This window comes from Microcaecilia unicolor, chromosome 1 (genome assembly GCF_901765095.1).
Source record: "Microcaecilia unicolor chromosome 1, aMicUni1.1, whole genome shotgun sequence".
In the NCBI taxonomy this organism is placed as follows: Eukaryota; Metazoa; Chordata; class Amphibia; order Gymnophiona; family Siphonopidae; genus Microcaecilia; species Microcaecilia unicolor.
In genome coordinates this window covers 464,372,442-464,393,839 of record NC_044031.1, presented here as the reverse complement: position 1 = coordinate 464,393,839, position 21,398 = coordinate 464,372,442, and the positions used below count along the sequence as shown (strand labels likewise).

Genomic DNA, 21,398 nt, shown 5'->3' with positions numbered 1-21,398 from the left:
AGAAGCGGACCCAAGTGGCTCGAGAGGCTCAGCGTGAGAAACCTTTTCCTGAGCGGTCCGGTCCTTCAACGTCGACTTTGACCTCAGTACCGAGGGCATCGACTTTGACATCAAGGGAGGCAGCGACGTCGAGAGTGCAGGTAATGGCTGCCGAGAGACTGCATTGAGCTGGGAGCAGCGAGGCATCGAGTGGGTCTCCACCCATCTCGAGGCCTACTGCTATACAGGACCCCCGGGACCAACCTTTGTCAGACCCGGCCCCGACGAGGCGTGAGGATTCCAGGTCTTCCTCTTAGGTACCGAGGAGTGTCGATGACGGGCATTGAGCGAAGGCTAAGAAGCATCATCATTGATCTCCTTCCAGGCACAGTACCGAAAGCTCCGGGGAGCTGAGGGATTCAGCACCCGAGAAGCGTCGGCGCCGGGAGGATAGCTCACCCTCCATTCAGGAGTTGCCGATGTGTCGGTCATCTGGCAGCCTGGTACCGGCTCTCGAGCCCCCTCAGATTATGGCACCGACTCCTGCACCGGCCCCACAGCCTTTTCCAATGGCAGCTCTCAACGAATGCATCCAGCCCTTCTTCCAGAGCTTCTGGAAGGGTTGCTTCGTCAGCCAGCCTCGGTGTCGGGGGTGCTTGCGCCTCCCATACCAACTGTAGAGACAGCATCTGGGCCATCACCTGTGAGGAGGTCTCCGCCCTCGGTGCCGCTTGCGGTACTGGAGCCGGTTGCCACCCGGGTCGACTCCCCCTTGACGTCGGTGGAGGAAGCTTCACCGGAGTCCAGGCAGGAGTCGACTTCTCGACACCCCCCCACGAGGTCATCGATCCTCGACGTCGAGACAGGCTCGGTTTCGGGCTGCTCATAGGGAGCTTCTGTCTGATACCAAAGAGGAGCGTTCGTGGGAAGAGGAGGAAGACCCCAGGTACTTTTCGGAGGAGGAGTCCTGTGGGCTTCCTTCTGATCCTGCTCCACCGATTGAAGTTAGGATGTCTTCATCTGAGAGTCTTACCTTCTCATCCTTTGTGTGGGAAATGTCTAGGGACATTCCATTTCCTATGGAGGTTGTGGATGAGCCCAGGGCTGAGATGCTCGAGGTCCTGGATTATCCTTCTCCACCTGCAGAGGTTGCAACGGCCCCCCTGCACAATACCCTCAGGGAAGTGTTGATGCGGAATTGGTCTTGCCCTCTCTCTAATCCAGTGGTCCCCAAGAAGTCCGAGTCCCAGTACAGAGTCCATCCTTTGAAGTCCACGCCATCCGTCTATTCTACCCACTGCCACTCAGAGTTGCAGTCATTTACCGCCCCCCCTAATAAGTCCCTCCCTTCCTTCCTTACCGACTTCGATGCCTGGCTCTCCGTTTTTCTTGAGCCCTCATCCCCATCCCTCATTCTTGGTGATTTTAACATACACACTGATAACCCTTCCGACTCATACGCTTCTCAATTCCTCACTAACCTCCTCCTTCAACCTCCAACTGAGCTCCACCACCCCTACTCATCGATCTGGCCACTGTCTTGACCTCGTCCTCTCTTCTACCTGTTCACCCTCCAATTTCTGCGCCTCAGCTCTTCCTCTCTCTGACCATCACCTGATCACCTTCACACTTCATCACCCTCCCCTTCAGTCCCGCCCAATACTAACCACTAATTCTAGGAATCTCCAGGCGGTCGACCCTCCCACCTTATCCTCTACTATATATGATCTCCTCCCTTCTATCATGTCCTCCGAGACTGTCGACAAGGCTGTCTCCACATACAATGCCACCCTCTCCTCTGCTCTCGACGCCCTTGCACCGTCCATCTCCCGTCCCATAAGGCATACTAATCCCCAGCCCTGGCTGACCCCTTGCACCTGATACCTTTGCTCCTGCGCCCGATCGGCTGAACGCCTCTGGAGGAAATCTCGCACCCACACTGATTTCATTCATTATAAATTCATGTTATCCTTCCAGTCCTCCCTATTCCTCACCAAACAGGACTGGAGGAGTGGCCTAGTGGTTAGGGTGGTGGACTTTGGTCCTGGGGAACTGAGGAACTGAGTTCAATTCCCACTTCAGGCACAGGCAACTCCTTGTGACTCTGGGCAAGTCACTTAACCCTCCATTGCCCCATGTAAGCCGCATTGAGCCTGCCATGAGTGGGAAAGCGCGGGGTACAAATGTAACAAAAAACAATTAACTCCCTCAGTTCTAACCCCTGTCGTCTCTTCGCCACCCTTAACTCCCTCCTCAAAGTGCCCTCCGCTCCCCCCCCCCCCCCCCCCCCACACACACCCTCTCCTCAATCACTGGCGGACTACTTCCGCGACAAGGTGCAGAAAATGAACCTCGAATTCACCTCCAAACCATCTTCTCCTCCTCCTCACCCTATAACACACTCCCTCAACCAACCAACCCAGGCCTCCTTCTCCTCTTTTCCCAATATCACCGAAGAGGAAACCGCCTATCTTCTCTCCTCTTTGAAATGCACCACCTGTTCCTCAGACTCCATCCCCACCAACTTACTTAACACCATCACTCCTACTGTCACCCCCCCCCCCCCCCCATCTGTCATATCCTCAACCTCTCTCTCTCTCCACTGCAATTGTCCATGACACCTTCAAGCATGCTGTGGTCACACCACTCCTCAAAAAACCATCACTTGACCCTACCTGTCCCTCCAACTACCGCCCCATTTCCCTCCTGCCCTTCCTCTCCAAGATACTTGAACGCGCCCCGTTCACAGCCGTTGCCTTGATTTTCTATCCTCTCACGCCATCCTCGATCCACTTCAATCCAGCTTTCACCCCCTACACTTGACGGAAACGGCACAATCTAAAGTCTGCAATGACCTGTTCCTTGCCAAATCCAAAGGTCACTACTCCATCCTTATCCTCCTCGACCTATCCGCCGCTTTTGACACTGTCAATCATAACTTACTTCTCGCCACACTGTCCTCACTTGGGTTCCAGGGCTCTGTCCTCTCCTGGTTCTCCTCTTATCTCTCCCACTGTACCTTCAGAGTACATTCTCAGGGTTCTTCCTCCACCCCCATCCCGCTCTCTGTTGGAGTTCCTCAAGGATCTGTCCTTGGACCCCTTCTTTTCTCAATCTACACCTCCTCCCTGGGTTCCCTAATCTCCTCCCATGGGTTCCAATATCATCTTTATGCTGATGACACCCAGCTTTATCTGTCCACAGCAGACATCACTGCAGAAACCCAGGCTAAAGTATCGGCCTGCTTAGCCGACATTGCGACCTGGATGTCCAACTGCCACTTGAAACTGAACATGGCCAAGACCGAGCTTATTGTCTTCCCTCCCAAACCCACTTCTCCTCTCCCTCCACTCTATCTCTGTTGATAACACCCTCATCGTCCCCGTCTCATCTGCCCGCAACCTCGGGGTCATCTTTGATTCCTCCCTCTCCTTCTCTGCGCATATCCAGCAGATAGCCAAGACCTGTCGCTTCTTCCTCTATAACATCAGCAAAATTCGCCCCTTCCTGTCTGAGCACACCACCCGAACTCTCATCCATTCTCTCATTACCTCTTGCCTTGACTACTGCAACCTACTCCTCAGTGGCCTCCCACTTTGCCATCTATCCCCCCTTCAGTCCATTCAAAACTCTGCTGCACATCTTATTTTCCGCCTGAACCTGTACACTCATATCACCCCTCTCCTCAAGTCACTTCACTGGCTTCCGATCAGGTACCGCATACAGTTTAAGCTTCTCCTTTTAACCTACAAATGCACTCGATCTACTGCCCCTCCCTACCTCTCTACCCTCATCTCCCCTTACATTCCTACCCGTAACCTCCGTTCTCAAGACAAATCCCTCCTGTCAGTACCCTTCTCCACCATCGCCAACTCCAGGTTCCGCCCTTTCTGCCTCACCTCACCCCATGCCTGGAATAAACTCCCTGAGCCCATACGCCAGGCCCCCTCCCTGCCCATCTTCAAAGCCTTGCTCAAAGCCCACCTCTTCAATGTCACCTTCGGCACCTAACCATCATACCTCTATTCAGGAAATCTGGACTACCCCTACTTGACATTTCGCCCATTAGATTGTAAGCTCCTTGGAGCAGGGACTGGCCTTTTTTGTTAATCTGTACAGCACTGCGTAACCCTAGTAGCGCTCTAGAAATGTTTAGTAGTAGTAGTAGTCCATGGAGAGCCTGTAATGGTGAAGGCCCAACTTCCTCACGATTCCATGGTGGTGTGGACTCTGCTCTCAGAAGAGCCAAGAGTACTAGAGACTATGTCTCGGCGCCCCTAGGCAGAGAGTCTAGGACCTTGGATTCTTTTGGGAGGCATACGTATCAGGCCGCTATGCTCGCCGCCAAGATCCAGACATACCCAGCTCTACACGAGCATTCACTTGCGGAACTCGGTGAGGCAACTGTCCAGTTTAGTTGAAGCACTTCCTGCGGAGCTGGCTTAACTTTTTCACCAGGTGGTCAGGCAGCAGAAGGCGTGTCGCAAATTCCTGGCCAGGGGGTCTTACAACACTTTTGATGTGGCATCCCAAGTAGCTGCTGAAGGTATAGTAATGCGCCAGACTCTCATGGCTGCGTGTCTCTGACCTGGATCAGAAGACCCAGCAGCGAATGGCGGATGTTCCTTGCCGGAGGGATAATCTCTTTGGAGAAAAAGTAGAGGATATGGTTGATCAGATGAAAAAGCATCATGATGCCATGGATTCTCTCTCCCGCTGGATGTCTTCTGCTACTGCCTCCTCATCTAGGAGGTTTTTTTGGAGGGAGGAGGCGTGCTCCCTATTCCTGTAATAGGCCTAGGTACACTCCTGCCTTTCGGCAGCCGGTTCAGGCTCAGCCCCAGCATGCACGTTCTCGTCAATGCCGTGCACCAAAGGCCCCTAGGGCTCCCCAGCAAAAGCAAGGGACGGGCTTTTGACTGGCTCCAGTGCAACATAGCCTCAGTAAAAGTGTCCGTAAAGGGCGACTTGTCTGTCAGGGGGAGGTTGATATTTTTTCACCAAAGGTGGCCTCTTATAACCTCCGACAGGTGGGTTCTTCAAATAGTCTGGTTAGGATACACCCTCAATCTGGTATCCAAGCCTCCAAATTGCCCACCGGGAGCTCAGTCCTTCAGCTCCCAGCACAAACAGGTACTTGCAGAGGAACTCTCTGCCCTTCTAAAGGCCAATGCGGTCAAACCCATTCCACCAGGGGAAGAAGGGCTGGGATTCTATTCCAGGTACTTCCTTGTGCAAAAGAAAACAGGGGGGATGCATCCCATCCTAGACCTAAGGGCCCTGAACAAATTCCTAGTCCGAGAAAAGTTCAGGATGGTTTCCCTAGGCACCCTTCTTCCCATGATTCAGGAAAACGATTGGCTATGCTCTCTGGACTTAAAGGATGCCTATACACACGTCTCGGTGCTCCCAACTCACAGGAAGTACCTTTAATTTCGACTGGGAACTCTGCACTTTCAGCACTGTGTACTGCCCTTTGGCCTAGCTTCTGCGCCCATGGTCTTCACAAAGTGCTTGGCGGTTGTCGCAGCATCGTTATGCAGACTGGGAGTGCATGGGTTCCCTTATTTCGACGATTGGCTGGCGAAGAACACTTCGGAGGCTGGGGTTCTACAGTCCATGCAGATAACTATTCAACTGCTGGAGCTACTGGGGTTTGTAATAAACTATCCAAAGTCCCATTTTGTCCCGGTTCAGAAATTAGAGTTCATTGGAGCACTGTTGGACACTCGGACATCTCGTGCTTATCTTCCCCAGGCAAGGGTAGACAATCTCCTGGCCCTCGTGTCCATAGCTCAAGCGTCTCAACAGATCACAGCTCGGCAGATGTTGAGACTCTTAGGACATATGGCTTCCACAGTTCATGTCACTCCCATGGCACGCCTACATATGAGATCAGCTCAATGGGCACTAGCTTCTCTGTGGTGTCATGCCACGGGGGATCTAGAGGATGTGATCCATCTCTCCACCGAGTTTTGCAGATCCCTTCAGTGGTGGACCATTCGATCCAATCTGACCTTGGGACGTCCATTTCAAATTCCTCAGCCACAAAAAGTGCTGACGACAGATGTATCTCTCCTCGGGTGGGGGGGGGGGGGGGGGGGGCTCATGTAAATGGGCTTCACACTCAGGGAGCTTGGTCTTTTCAGGAGAAGGATTTTCAGATCAACTTCCTGGAATTACGAGCGATCTGGAACGCTCTCAAGGCTTTCATAGATCGGCTGTCCAATCAAGTCATTCTAATTCAGACAGACAATCAGGTTGCCATGTATTACACCAACAAGCAGGGGGGCACCGGATCTCGCCCTCTGTGTCAGGAAGCCGTCAGGATGTGGCTTTGGGCTCACAGCTATGGCATGTTTCTTCAGGCCACGTATCTAGCAGGCGTAAACAACAGTCTGAGCAGACTGAGCAGGATAATGCAGCATCATGAGTGGTCACTAAACATGGACGTCCGCAAGATCTTCGGAGTGTGGGGCACACCAATCACATAGTCCCTCAGTTCTGTTCCAGACTCCAGGCCCACGACAGACTAGCGTCAGATGCTTTTCTCCTACATTGGGGGACAGGCCTTCTGTATGCGTATTCTCCAATACCTCTAGTAGGGAAAACTCTGCTGAAACTCAGGCAAGACCGTGGAACCATGATTCTGATTGCTCCTTTCTGGCCCCGTTAGATCTGGTTCCCTCTTCTGGAGTTGTCCTCCGAAGAACCATGGAGATTGGAGTGTTTTCCGACCCTCATCACCCAGAACGAGGGGTCGCTTCTACATCCCAACCTCCAGTCTCTGGCTCTCACGGCCTGGATGTTGAGAGCTTAGAAGTTGCCTCTTTAGGCCTTTCAGAGGGTGTCTCCCGAGTCTTGCTTGCTTCCAGGAAAGATTCCACGAAAAAGTGTTATTCTTTTAAATGGAGGAGGTTTGCCGTCTGGTGTGACAGCAAGGTCCTAGATCCTTTTTCTTGTCCTACACGGATCCTGCTTGAATACCTTCTACACTTGTCAGAGTCTGGTCTCAAGACCAACTCCGTAAGAGTTTACCTTAGTGCAATTAGTGCTTATCATCAACATGTAGAAGGTCAGCCTATCTCTGGACAGCCTTTAGTTGTTCGCTTCATGAGAAGTTTGCTTTTGTCAAAGCCCCCAGTCAAACCTCCACCAGTGTCATGGGATCTCAACGTCGTTCTCACCCAGCTGATGAAATCTCCTTTTGAGCCACAGAATTCCTGCCATCTGAAGTACTTGACCTGGAAGGTCATTTTCTTGGTGGCTGTTACTACAGCTCGTAGAGTCAGTGAGCTCCAAGCCCTAGTAGTCCATGCACCTTATATTAAATGTCACCATAATAGAGTAGTCCTCGCCACTCACACTAAGTTCTTGCCGAAGGTGGTGTCAAGAGTTCCATGTGAACCAGCCATTGTCTTGCCAACATTTTTTCCCCGTCCACGTACCCGCCCTGGTGAGGACAAGTTGCACACCTTGGACTGTAAGAGAGCTTTGGCCTTTTACATGGAGCGGACTAAGTCCTACAGACAGTCCACCCAATTGTTTGTTTTTTTCAATCCCAACAGGAGGGGAGTTGCCATCAGAAAACGCAGCATCTCCAATTGGCTAGCAGATTGCATTTCCTTCACTTATGCCCAAGCTGGGCTGACTTTGGAGGGCCATGTCACGGCTTATAATGTCAGAGCCATGGCTGCGTCAGTGGCTCACTTGAAGTCAGCCTCCATTGAAGAGATTTGCAAGGCTGCAACATGGTCATCTGTCCACACATTCACACTACTGCCTTCAGCATGATACCCGACGCGACAGTCAGTTTGGGCAGTAGGTGCTGCAGAATCTGTTTGGGGTTTAGAATCTAATTCCACCCTCCTAGGCCCATTTCTGTTTTGTTCCAGGCTGCACTCTCACTTAGCTTGGTATCTTTTCAGGTCAATCTTAGTTATGTCCTCGCCGTTGCGAGGCCCAATTGACCAATATTCATTGTTTTGAGTGAGCCTGGGGGCTAGGGATACCCCACATGTAAGAATATTAGAGCCTGCTAGTCCTCGGAGAAAATGAAGATACATACCTGTAGCAGGTATTCTCCGAGGACAGCAGGCTCAATATTCTTACAACCCTCCCTCCTCCCCATTGGAGTTGTTCTTTTTTTCTATTGTTTGCTTTTTATTAACTGGTCTCTGCACGTTCGTGTCGTGGGCAGGAAGCCACCCCCGCATGCGCGGTGGGTCGGCCCGCGCGACGGACCATTCTGGAAGGTTTTGAGCTTTGAAGTTTTCTTCCATCTTCTGGGCCGTCACGGACGACACCCACATGTAAGAATATTGAGCCTGCTGTCCTCGGAGAGCACCTGCTACAGGTATGTGTCTTCATTTTATACCACATTAATATCATATTTTGTTAGGATGGGTGCTGTGTAACTCTGGGAGGGAGAGGAGGACATCTTAACATTGAGTTTAGCAATAAAATGTTGTTAGTTTCCAGGTTTATTGAGTTTTTAATATCCCATCCATTGCAATAAACTTTTGAGTGGCTTACAATCTGCTAAAATAGTATAATGGAAAAGAAAAATGAATTTTATATGATTTCTTATCATATAAAGAGAGGAGAAAGTCAAGTATGTCTCACAGACTTAAATAGCACCCTGTCATAAATATTCACTAGAAGGAAAGTGCTCATAGAAACAATCAAAAGCATCACTGAAAAGGTAGGTTTTGAAACTTTCCTTAAATTTTTGCAGGGAATGTTCTAAGCCAGTGGTTCCCAAACCTAATCCTGGAGGCACCCCAGCCAGTCAGTTTTTCAGGATACCCACAATGAATATTTATGACAGCGATTTGCATGTACTGCCTTCACTGCATACAAATCTATCTCATGAATATCCTGAAAACCTGACTGGCTGGGGTGCCTCCAGGACCAGGTTTGGGAACCACTGTTCTAAGCATAGCGAAAATGACAGAGCATTCTATATTGGTCAAACCATAGTAAAGATTGTATTCTTTATGTGTTATAAGCAAAAATTTGGTATAGCTAGTATTTATTTGGAATGACCTGAGGACTTGGGTGGGCTGATAAGGAATTAGTTGTCGAGAGAGAAAGGAGGGTAGGCCGGTGTATTGAATTTTATGAACAAGGACTACTATCTTAAAGGTGATTCTATGTGTGAGAGGCAGTCATTGAACGTGTTTAAGAAGAATGGTCATATGATCAAATTGTTTAGAAATGGTGGTATGTTGAATGAATTGAAGGCGTCTGAGGTCTGAAGCCCAAATTCCATACTGCAGAGCGTTGCAAGACTGTTTAAGACTAGGGAGTGTGTTGATATGTGAAGTGCTGGTTGCAGAAGAAAGCAGTGAACTGATCTAATCATCCATAGTTTAAAGAAACGACATGTAACCCTTTCATCTACGCAGACGATGTCATAATTTACATTCCTTACAAAACCAAATTGACAGAAATCGCCAACAAAATCGAGCTAAGTTTGAACATCATGGATTCATGGGCCAACGCATTTCAGCTAAAACTCAGTAAAGAAAAAAACACATTGTCTTGTCCTCTCATCCCACTACAACACGGACAACCCCGCAAGCATCGACACCCCAGGTCATACCCTCCCTATTTCAGACAGCCTGAAAATCCTCTGCGTCATAATAGACCGCAACCTTACACTGGAGAGCCAAGTAAAATCCACCACAAAGAAAATGTTCCACTCAATGTGGAAGCTCAAACGCGTGAAACAATACTTCCCGAGGGATACCTTTCGCAACTTGATACAGTCAATGGTAATAAGCCACCTTGACTACTGCAATGGAATCTATGCAAGATGCAAAGAACAATCCTTAAAGAAACAGCAGACTGCTCAAACACAGCAGCCAGGCTCATATTTGGAAAAATGCGATTTGAAAGTGCAAAACCCCTCCGCAAAAAACCACACTGGCTCCCAATCAAAGAACGCATTGCCTTTAAAATCTGCACCATGATCCACAAAATTCTCTATGGCGAAGCGCCTGGGTACATGACAGACTTAATCGACCTACTAACCAGAAACGCCTCCGATTCAACACGATCATATCTAAACCTACACTACCCAAGCTGTAAAGGTCTTAAATATAAATCTACCTATGCATCCAGCTTCTCCTATATAAGCACACAATTGTGGAACGCACTACCAAACGTCTTAAAAGCGACCTACGACCATCTAAACTTCCGGAAAATACTAAAAACCACCCTGTTCAAAAAAGCATACCCTCCCGATCCAACCTAAAGAACTGACCTTGGCTACACAAGAAAACCGAAGCATGTATGAACACACTGCTACTCTCCCACCTTACGACTATTATTGTGACTTTGCCATTTAAATTACACCTTATCACAATATCACATTGTATTTGTTCACACTGGAAGCGGCAAACGCCTTTCCGGTACTATGTAAGCCACATTGAGCCTGCAAATAGGTGGGAAAATGTGGGATACAAATGTAACAAATAAAATAACCAAGGATATATGGTTTGAAAATTCAAGTTGGCGTATAGGATAAATCCAGAACTCAGGTTGTAGAAAAATGGTACAGAAAGTCCTGCAGTTTTAATCAGTGGAAGATTAGATGGTATATTGTTGGATTGTTGGTTTAATCATGAATAGATATTGAATATGAATGGGCAGATTGGATAGACTGTACAGGTTGCTGTTTGCTGTCATCTACTATGTTACTGTGTGTTGTACTGGTCTCACTTACGTGGTGTGTGAGGGAGATACTCTTGGTGAGTGTTACTATGTGATTTCTTTTGACGGGAGTACAGTTAAGAGAATTAGGGACGCTCCTTGAGAGGACCTTAGAGGCCTCAAAGGTATATAGAGGGCTAATTTATTCTTAGGTACTCCAGAGGTGGAGTATTAAATTTGGCCCTGTAGGATACTGGTAGCCAGTGCAGTTTTGCAAGAAGGGTGTGATGTGGTCATGCCACTTGCAACCTTTTATCAATTGTGTTGCAGAATTCTGAATCAATTGTAGCTTGTGCAAACTCTTTGTGGCCTGACTAACATTTAGAGCAGGGTAATTCTATGATGGTAGGCAGGTAGTTATGTCAGTGTGATTATTTGGGTAGGTATTTTGCCTCTTGAGCTTGTGTCGTCTTGGTAGAGAAAACTATAGTTATTTCTTGGGATTATGAGTACCTTTTGTTTACTGGGCTAAAGCACATTCTTGTTGAGGTTGATGAGGGATCACAGGGCTCTTTCACTGTGCGAGTATGTCAGTTATATTTGTCCTCGGCATTTTACCTGGCTGAAATTCAGTATTATTCTTAAGACAGATGAGAGATCATAGAGCTCTCCAACTTCGCAGTATATTAAAAAGAAGTCCTTAGTAGCAATTATCAGTTAAGTGTTAATTATGTAAAAATGGTTCATGTAAGAGCTTTGGTGTCTGTGAAGTGTCCCTTACCTGGAAGGTTGAAATTCTCCAGAGGGAGGATAGGTAGTCAATCAGCCCTGCATTGAAAAGTTCCTTCTCTGCAAAGGGGAATTGAAAGTGGACAGTCTATCGTTTTAACATGTTTTTTTCAAATATATAATACAGTCATGTTCCTGGAATTCAGAACCACATAGCGCATAAGCTCAACAGAATTCTGTAGCCTCACAAGTAAGCAATTGTGTAGTCCATCTTTTGGAATTGCATTACCTCTCAGATTAACATCTTTACCAGAAACATAAAGCTACCCCCTCTACTGTTTGATCCTTACCTCCTCTAACAAAGGAATGTATTTATTGTTTTGTGCTTTCTTTGTTGGTATAAACTGCTGATTTGGTTTCCTGATCTCTGTTTATAAACTGGCTAGGATTCTGTTTTTTGTTTTGGGGTTTATTTGGGTTTTTTTGTTTGTTTTTGAGATGGGTTTTTTTTTTCTTTTTTTCTCTCCAGTTTTTGGTTCTTTCTTCCTTAAGAAAAAAATATCTGATGCTTCTATGCCATTCTTTAATAAAAGCACGTCAGCACCTGAACTGTCAAAACTTTCTCAGGCAGTTTATGGACATTCTAATTCTAGTAGTAAAATAGTGCATTTTAGCTTTTTCTAACAACAACCTGTATTCGCCAAAACATCTTAGATAGTCCTCCTTAGTGGAAGGATTCCGTAATTACCTTCACCTCTGCTCTGAATGGCTAGCCACTCTTTGGCTTCTGCAAACTAAGCAAACACCAAGGAACTGTCTTGGCCCTTGTAATATGTACCTACTTCAATGGGGCAACCTTCTGTAATGTGGAACAACATGTTTCCTCCCTCAAATTCACCAGTGACACCACATCTATACACTCTACATCAACTCCAGACAGGCTTGCAGACCAGTTTGCCTAAACGTTAGTACCATCTGTGTGGATACACATAATTTGAAAAGCATTTCTATAAAGTGAAGACCTTAACACTTTGCAATTTACATATCTCATATTTAAAAGGTGCCTGCAAAGAAGAATAGTGTCAGAGTTGGCACTCATACAGGCAGATTGGCCAGCACAGCTTGGCTAAAGGCAGTATCTTTTGTTATGGCCTGGTCCAAACAGTAATTCAAAGTCCAGATATGAAGCAAGAACTGTCATTGCTTTACAGATTTGTGAGCAGAGTTTAGGATGGTCATGGTAGCTGCTGTAGCTCTGATATGGTGAGACCTTAATATTCAGAGGAACTTGTTTGTCCATAACAGAATTGGATGCAAAATGCCAGCAGTTTTCTAGCATTCTTTTGGTGACTGGTATGCCAATTCTGTTCTTATCAAAGGAGACAAAAAGCTGTGTAGATTTCCTGATCGCTTTCCATTCTTCTGAAATAGAATGCAAGGGCCCGCATAGTGCAGAAGACCACCTTGCATGGGTTCTTGTGAGGCTTTGGACGGTATATAAAAAGTGCCATTTTCTGAATGATGTGGAAAAGAGTATCTACCTTGATTAAGAAGATGGGATGGATTCAAAAAGTTACTTTGTTTTGATGGAATTGTAGGTACAGTTCACTAAGTACTAGTTCTTGAAATTCACTTACTCTTTTAATTGAGATAACTGTTATTAGAAAGACCACTTCCATGTAAGGTACAAAGTAAAGCAGGTGCATTGATTCTAAAGGCAACTTGCTAAGAGAAATACATTAAGGTCCTATGATACAAAAGGCTTCTGCATTGGTGACATGGAGAAATCCTCTTGTGAAGCATAAAATGAAGGGACACCAAAAGACCTGAAAACTGTTAACTGGAGCAGGATAGGCAAGGAGAGCACTGAAACAGACCCTGATACAGGACATTTGGAATGAGGTGATGATAATGGAGTATGGGAGTAAGCAGATACAATCGAGAGTTGTTTCTGTTGCTCCAGATGGAACATCTTTTACACTTGAAAACATTTCACTTTTCTTTTCTTTTTTTTTTTGGCAGGTATTCATATGTCTTAAATAAGAATTGATAGACTTAGAGACTAAATGCTGTTCAATTTCCACTCTGTTAGGCTTAGCGATTTCAGATTGGGAAGAAGGAGGTGGCCCTTGTCATGAGTGACTAATGTTGGAAATCTTTGGAGTCTTTTTAGAAGAGGAAACCAGTTCTGTCAAGGTCAGTATGACACTATGAGAGTCATGGTGGTCAGCTGCAACTTAAACATGCAGGAAGTTTGCAAATAGATGAATCAGTGGATGGGCATAAAGCAGAGACCAAGTGCAGTGTATAGTCCTTGCATCTGGGGCTAGGCAGTTGAAGGAACGGAGGGAATGATTAAGCAGTGTAGTGGTGGGTTTGAGTTCCTACTAGTGAAGATGGTGATCAGAGGGGTGCTGTAAATGCAAAAGATGGTCTGCACAGTTGCAGCATCTAGGGAGTACTTGTGAGGCTGCAGCATTCTGTTGAGTTTACGTGTTATGTGGGTCAAAACTCCAGGAATATGATTGTAAATATACCAATGGTTAAAAAAATAAACCAGGTCAAATTGATAAAACTGTCCATTGTGAATTCCCCTTTGCAGAGAAGGAACTTGAGGTCTCTGGTCTCTGTGTTAGGATTTGGTTTACCGCTTCATGTGTTATCTGCTACACCGTTACTACATGGTAGTGACTTTTTTTTTTTTTTTGGCCTTGTGTTATAACTGCAGGGCAGCCCTCCTACAAATGCTGGGATTGCCCCCAACAATTAACACAAAACTTTTACAGTTGCCATGCATTAAGTTTGGCAGTTGCTGTGCAATAACTGCAAAACATTAGCTCATCTTGACAAATTGAAAAGCTAGAGATACAGTGAGTATTGTGGTGCCATAAAGTGCTGAAGTAGCAGCCTAGAAAATGGAGAAGATATTTGGCATTGCTGAGATAAAGGATGTGAAGGGAAAGATTGGTTAGTTTTTTGAGGTGGTTATTGATATTAGATAGAACTTTGTATATCTCATTTAAGGTTTGTGAAGATTCCTGAGAGAACAAGATGATCCTCTAACATAGTGTTGTTAGCTATTTACTAAGAGACACACTGGATAATGGGTAAACTACACTTTCATATAAAGTTGATGGAGCCTACAGATCTGTGGGTTTCAGAGAAGAAGGTTGATTGATTTCCGTTGGTGTTTCTAATTAATATGCACAAACTTCAAGAAAAAGAATGGTTCCAGAGATGATGTAAGGGAAATGTGTGAGTTAAAATTCTCAAGCCAACGTTATTTTATTTTCCTGACCTCAGTGTGGAAATGCAGGGGAAAAAAGATCTGCTTTCTTGGCAATTAGGAAGCATCTCTTCAAACTGAATGCTCCTGTTTTTTAATAACCTGCTAAACTTTGGATATGGGTGACAGGAACAGAGATCACTCGTAATACCCTGAATGATGCTATGTCTGTTTCCGAGGTGCTGACTACTGAATGGAAGCACATGACACTGCAGGAGCCACTTACGCTGACTGATAGTGTGCCCAGAGAAAAATACTGTGATTCTGGTACAACAGGTTTTATGAGGCAGAGAGGATTCATGGGTGGTTCCCATACTACTAATATTCACATGAAAAAAACCTGATGATGCAAGTATGTGTAACCTTACCCACCAAGCTAAAACCTGATGTAGAAGAATCTGCTCATCAACCTTATTTCTTTGTTCGCTACTCTTGTCCTAGTGTTTGGTTTATTATTCTCCCAATGAAAAGGAAAGTATATGTGCTGAAGGAAGTCCTCTTGTATTGTACTTGGCAGACTGTGCAGAAATATTATGTTGACTTGCATTTTTAATCTTAAATCCAGTAGCTGTTGAAAATGCGATCAACAAAAAATGTTATGTCACTTCAAGAGTAGAATATATTTATATGTGTGTGTGTATATGTATATATAGATATAGATAGAGAATATCAAAATTGGAGGGGGATTGCACTATATATTAAAGAGGAAATTGAGTCAAACAAAATAAACATTCTACATGAAGCAGCATGAAATCCTTATGGATAGAAATTCCACATGTGATAAATACGAGTATTTTTTTTCTTTAATTTTCTCTTTTATGTGAGAAAAAAGTAATATTTCAAACTGCAATTTAAAAAAATTCCATGTTTGAAGGGAAGGAGTATACTGGTAGGGCTGTATTACCATCTGCCAGGACAGACAGATAAAGAAATGTTTACAGACATTAGGAAAGCTGGAGATTGGGCAACAGTATAATAATAGGCGGTTTCAATTAACCCCAATATTGACTGAATAAATGTGAAATCAGGGAGCGATAGGGAGGTAAAATTCCTAGACATAATAAATGACTGCTGCTTGGAGCAACTGTTCCAGGAACCAACAAGAGGGAGAGCTATTTTAGATCCAGTCCTTAGTGGAATGCAGGGCATAGTACGAGAGGTAATGGTGTTGGGTCCGCTGGGAAACAGTGATCATAACATGATCAAATTTGAACTGCTATCTGGAGTGAAGTCACAAAGGAAATCTACTGTAGCAGCATTTAATTTTCAAAAGGGTGATTATGATAACACTAGTAAGAAATGCCCGTTTCTGAGAAAAATGAAACTGGCGCTAGCAGGGTAATTCCCCCTCCCTCCCGAGTTCCAGACCCCCCCTCCGTGGCTCCCTTCCGAGTTCCAGACCTGTCCTCTCCCTCCCTCACTTCGTCCGTCAGTGAGGCGGTTGCGAGTTTGTGTGAGTAAAGTTCGGAGCGCTCTCCCAGCAGCTGTCACTGTGGAAGTGGTGCGTTGTGTGTTCCCCGGCGCGCTCTCTGCGTCATCGCGTGTTGAGGCAAGGGCAGAGGTACACTGACTGGAAGCCCACCCCTGCCCTCTACGTCATCGCGTTTAGATGCGAGGGCGGAGCTACAGTGACTGCAGCCTGCAGGCCAAACCGGATATCTCGGGCGCCTCAAGTTTCAAGCTTGAGGCTTTAATGGAACGTTGGAGGTGCCTTTTATATATATATAGATGAGGAAAATGGTTAAAAAGAAGCTAAAAGGATTAGCTGCAAAGGTTAGGACTTTAAATCAGGCATGGACATTGTTGGAAGCCCAGACCAGATGTATTCCAAGTATTTACAAAAGTGGAAAGAAGAGTAAATGACAGACAGCATGGTTAAAAGGTAAAGAGAGAGAGGCTATTAGAACCAAAAGAACATCCTTCAAAGAATGGAAAAAGGACCTGAATGAATAAAATATGAAGCAACACTTACTGTGCACCGCCTTGAGTGAATTCTTTCAAAGAGTCGGTAAATAAATCCTAATAAATAAAAATAAGCATTGGCAAGTTGGATGTAAAACATTGATGAAGAAGCTAAAAGAGAATATGAGGAGAACCACAGAGGCAAAAACTCACAGTAACAACTTTTTCAGGTACATCAGAAGCAGAAAGCCTGTGAGGGAATCCGTGGGACCATTAGATCGTGAAGGAGCAAAAGGGGTACTCAGGGAGGACAAGGCCATAGTAGAGAGACTTAACTGTTTACTTCAGTCTTTACGGGAGAAGATGTAAGAGATCTACCTCTACCAGAAATAGTTTTCAAGGGTGACAATGCGGGGGAACTGAAAGAAATCTCAGTGAAACCTGAAAGACATACTGAGCCAAATTGACAAATTAAAGAGTAGTAACTCACTTTTTTTTTTCTTATTCAGAATTTTACCATACAAAGTAAAGAAACATCTAGAATAATTAAAAAACTAGAAAAAAAGAAAATAATAATAGTGAATAGAAAACTATTAAACTGAAACTCCATAAAGCAGAGCAGACAATACAAATATATTCATATATCACTCCAAACCTCAAAAACCCATAAGGTTTCAAGAAACCTGTTCAGTAAGCCCCAGTTTCCCAGAAATAAATAATTCCAATTGAGAAGAATTCACAGAAATATAATTATTGTTTCATTCTTGACCAGGCCCTTAAAAAGGAAATTTGAGGAAAAAAGTTGTTCCCATTGCCAAAACTTTAGGCCTTAACTGTAGGAACTGTTTTCTATGCAGTTGCATCTGCCTGGACACGTCATGAAACACATAGGTTTGTTGACCAGAGAAAGATATAGACTTCTTTGAAAAATATAATTTAAGGACACTGGGTTTTTTTCAATTTCAGAGTCAAATTTAACCAAGAGAGTAACTCTTTTTGCTGTCAAATCCTGTAAAGACTCCAAAAACTGAGATAATCTAAAGTTTCTGCAGGAATAGACATTACCTGATCCATTTCACCCTCTTCTCTAATCTGGATTGAACTTTTTTGAACATAGAATGTATTCTCAACCATTAAAACATCTGTATGAGGATACCTAAGAATATTCTTTAAATACATTTTCAAAAACTCTAAAGGAGCCAGATAATGAATTACTGGAAAATTAAGTATCCTAAAATTTTTAACATATTGCTTATTTTCCAGCATTTCCACATGTGAATGAATCAGGCAACTGTCCTAGACTGCAGTGGATTGCAAAGTAACGACAGTTTATTGAGTGTTTTGTAATGGTGTTTCAACTTTTATAAGTCTCTGATCCATTTCTTTCATTTTAACCAGACTTTCTTGAGAAAATGTATACAGTGAGGGAATAGTTTCTTGTATCGATTGTTCAGTCTTCTTTACTATTTGCCAAATATCTTGACGCAAAGCCACAGGTTTAACTATATTGTCCTGAGAAGAATCAGAAGAAATTAGAACTGCCATCAGCAAAGAAGCAATTGCTCCCCTGCACAATGGGAGTAATTAAAGGTTCTTCAATAGTAGTACTTAAAGGACAGGTGGAGTCTGCACACACCGGAGCAGACTTGCTCCCGGCCTGAAAAGTCATACCTGGTTGAAGAGGTGGAGTCTGTTCTACAGAGGAAAGAAAGTCTTCAATTGGAGAGGATGTACCTGATATTCCAGTCATTACTACTGATGAAATAGGAGTTAAATGCTGATCCATTGGACCTCGTACCGTAGAAGATCTAGCGCTAACTACTCAAGGGCCCTGGACTTTCCTCTTTTTTCCCATTGCTGGGAAAATACTCTCCTAGCTCTGCACTGAAGGGGCTCCAAAGGGACGTAGCCTGCCCCTTTGGTCACATGCCAAAGGGCACACAATTGCGGGCTTCGTACCATGGCTCTGTCCTAGTGATAAGGGGTACCAAGACCCAGTGCCGATGTCAGAAAGGAGTGCCTGCTCAGCTGTTCTGGCGATCACTCCCAGCGGCTTCCAGTAGCTCCAAAGAACCGCGGCTCTGTCCTGATGACAAGGGGTACCAGGACCCAATCCCAATGTCGGAAAGGAGGGTCTGTAAAAGTGCTTGCTCAGCTGTTCTGGCAATCACTCCCAGCAGCTTCCAGCTGCTCCCAAGTAGTAAATCATCTTGACAAGATGGTATGCACCCTATGGTACTGATAGAACTCAAAAATGAAACTGCTGATCTGCTGTTACAGACCTGTAATCTGCCATCAAAACTATCCGTAATACCTGAAGATTGAAGGTTCGCTAATGTAACGCCAGTTTTTAAAAAACATTCTGTGGTGATCCAGGAAATTACAGACCGGTAAGTCCGACCGGTGCAGGGCAAAATAGTGGAAACCATTATAAAGAATAAAATTATGGAACACATAGACAAACATGTTTTAATGGGACAGAGTCAGCATGGATACAGCCAAGGGAAATCTTGCTTCACCAATTTGCTTCATTTCATTTCTTTGAAGGCATGAATAAACATGTGGATAAAGGTGAGCTGGCTGAGGTAGTATATCTTGATTTTCAGAAAGCTTTTGACAGCTCCTCATGAGAGACTCCTGAGCAAATTAAAAGAGTAATGGGATAGGAGGCAATGTTCTGTTACATAAGTGCATAAGTATTGCCATACTGGGACAGACCAAAGGTCCATCAAGCCCAGCATCCTGTTTCCAGCAGTGGCCAATCCAGGTCACAAATACCTGGCAAGATCCATGTTTAGGTATTGGATTAGGAATTGATTACTAGACAGAAAACAGAGGGTAGGGTTGAATGGCTATTTTTCTCAATGGAAGAGAGTGAATAGAGGAGTGCCACAGAGACCTGTACTGGGACCAATTTTATTTAACATATTTATAAATGATCTGGAAACTAGAATGACAAGTGAGGTGATTAAATTTGCAGATGACACAAAACTATTCAAGTTGTAAAACACGTGCGGACTGTGAAAAATTGCAGGAAAACCTTAGGAAACTGGAAGACTGGGCATCCAAATGGCAGATGAAATTTAATGTGAACAGATGCAATGTGATGCACATTGGGCAGAATAATCTAAATCATAGTTACCTGGTGCTGGTTTCCACCTTTGGTTTTGGCACCCAAGAAGATGATCTAGGTGTCATTGTAGACAATACGCTGAAATCTGCCCAGTGTTCAGCAGCAGCCAAAAAAGCAAACGGGATGCTAAGAATTATTAGGAAAAGGATGGTAAATATGACCAAGAATACTATAATGCCTCTGTAGCGTTCCATAGTGCAGCCTTACCTTGAGTATTGCATTCAATTCTGGTTGCCGTATCTCAAAAAAGATATAGCGGTATTAGAAAAGGTTCAAAGAAGAGCGATCAAAATGACAAAGGGAAAGGAACTCCTCCCATATGAGGAAAAGCTAAAGAGGTTAAGGCTCTTCAGCTTGGAAAAGAGATGGCTGAGGGGAGATATGATTGAGGTCTACAAAATCCAGAATGGTGTAAAATGGGTAAAAATGAATTGATTTTTTTTTTTTTTTTTTTACTTTTTCAAAAAGTACAAAGACTAGGGGACACCCAATGAAGTTACATGGAAATACTTTTAAAACAAATAGGAGGAAATGTGTTTTTTCACTTAAAGAACAGTTAAGCTGTGAAACTTGTTGCCGGAGGATGTGGTAACAGCGGTTAACATATCTGGGTTTTTTAAAAGTTTGAATATGTTCCTGGAAGAAAAGTCCATAATCTGTTATTGAGATAGACATGGGGAAGCCACTGTTTTGCCCTGGGAACGTTGCTACTGTTTGGGGTTATGGCAAGTACTTGTGTCCTGGATTGGCCACTTTTGGCCAATATATATACTTTTCTGTATATTTATTTATTTATTGTATTTATACCCCACATTATCCCACCTTTTTGCAGGCTCAATGTGGCTTACAGAGTATGGAAGTGAGAACGTCATTACATGATCTAAGAAAACAGTTGATCGATCATAAGCTGAGGTGAAAGAGGAATTTAGGTAGAAGGTTTAGGTAAGGTTGTGGAAGAGGTGTTTTGGTGTACTTGGGTGGTTTAAGGAATGATTTGTTTCATTGAGGGTGACTTTTGTAGGCTCTGTTGAAGAGATGCGTTTTCAAAGCTTTGCGAAAGCTGGTTAGATTGGTCATGGTTTTTAGGGCCATGGGTAGTGCGTTCCAAAACTGTGTACTTTTGTACTCAAAGGTGGTTGCATACGCCTGTTTGTACTTCATTCCTTTACAGCTGGGAAAGTTCAGGTTGAAGAATTTGCAGGCCGATCTTTTGGCATTCCTGGGCGGTAAGTCCACTAAGTTTAGCATATAGAGTGGGGCATCTGCGTGAATGATTTTGAGTACAGTTGTGCAGATCTTGAACTCAATTCGTTCCTTGAGCGGGAGCCAATGTAGTTTTTCTCTGAGGGGTTTCGCACTTTCGTATTTAGGTGTTCCAAAAATGAGTCTGGCTGCGGTGTTCTGGGCTGTTTGGAGTTTTTTGATGGTCTGTTCTTTGCAGCCTGCGTACAGAGCGTTACAGTAGTCCAAGTGGCTTAATACCAATGACTGTACTAGGGTGCGGGAAAAAAGGTTTTATTCTTTTGAGTTTCCACATCGATTGGAACATTTTTTCGTCGTGTTCTTCGCGTGGGTGTCGAGAGTGAGGTTTCGATCAATAGTGACTCCAAGGATTTTCAGATTTTTCTGAGATAGGAAGTGTGCAGTAGGGTGTGGTTATTGTGGGGTAATTGTATTGTATTGTGAGGTGAGAACTAGACACTGAGTTTT

At 44.6% G+C, this 21,398-nt stretch overlaps 1 protein-coding gene across 4 annotated transcripts in view; it reads left to right on the top strand.

The window, feature by feature from the left end:
• The window catches only part of PPP4R1 (protein phosphatase 4 regulatory subunit 1), a 309,323-nt gene that overhangs the window by 239,142 nt on the left and 48,783 nt on the right, over window positions 1-21,398 (top strand). The gene's annotated exons all lie outside the window — the stretch shown is intronic.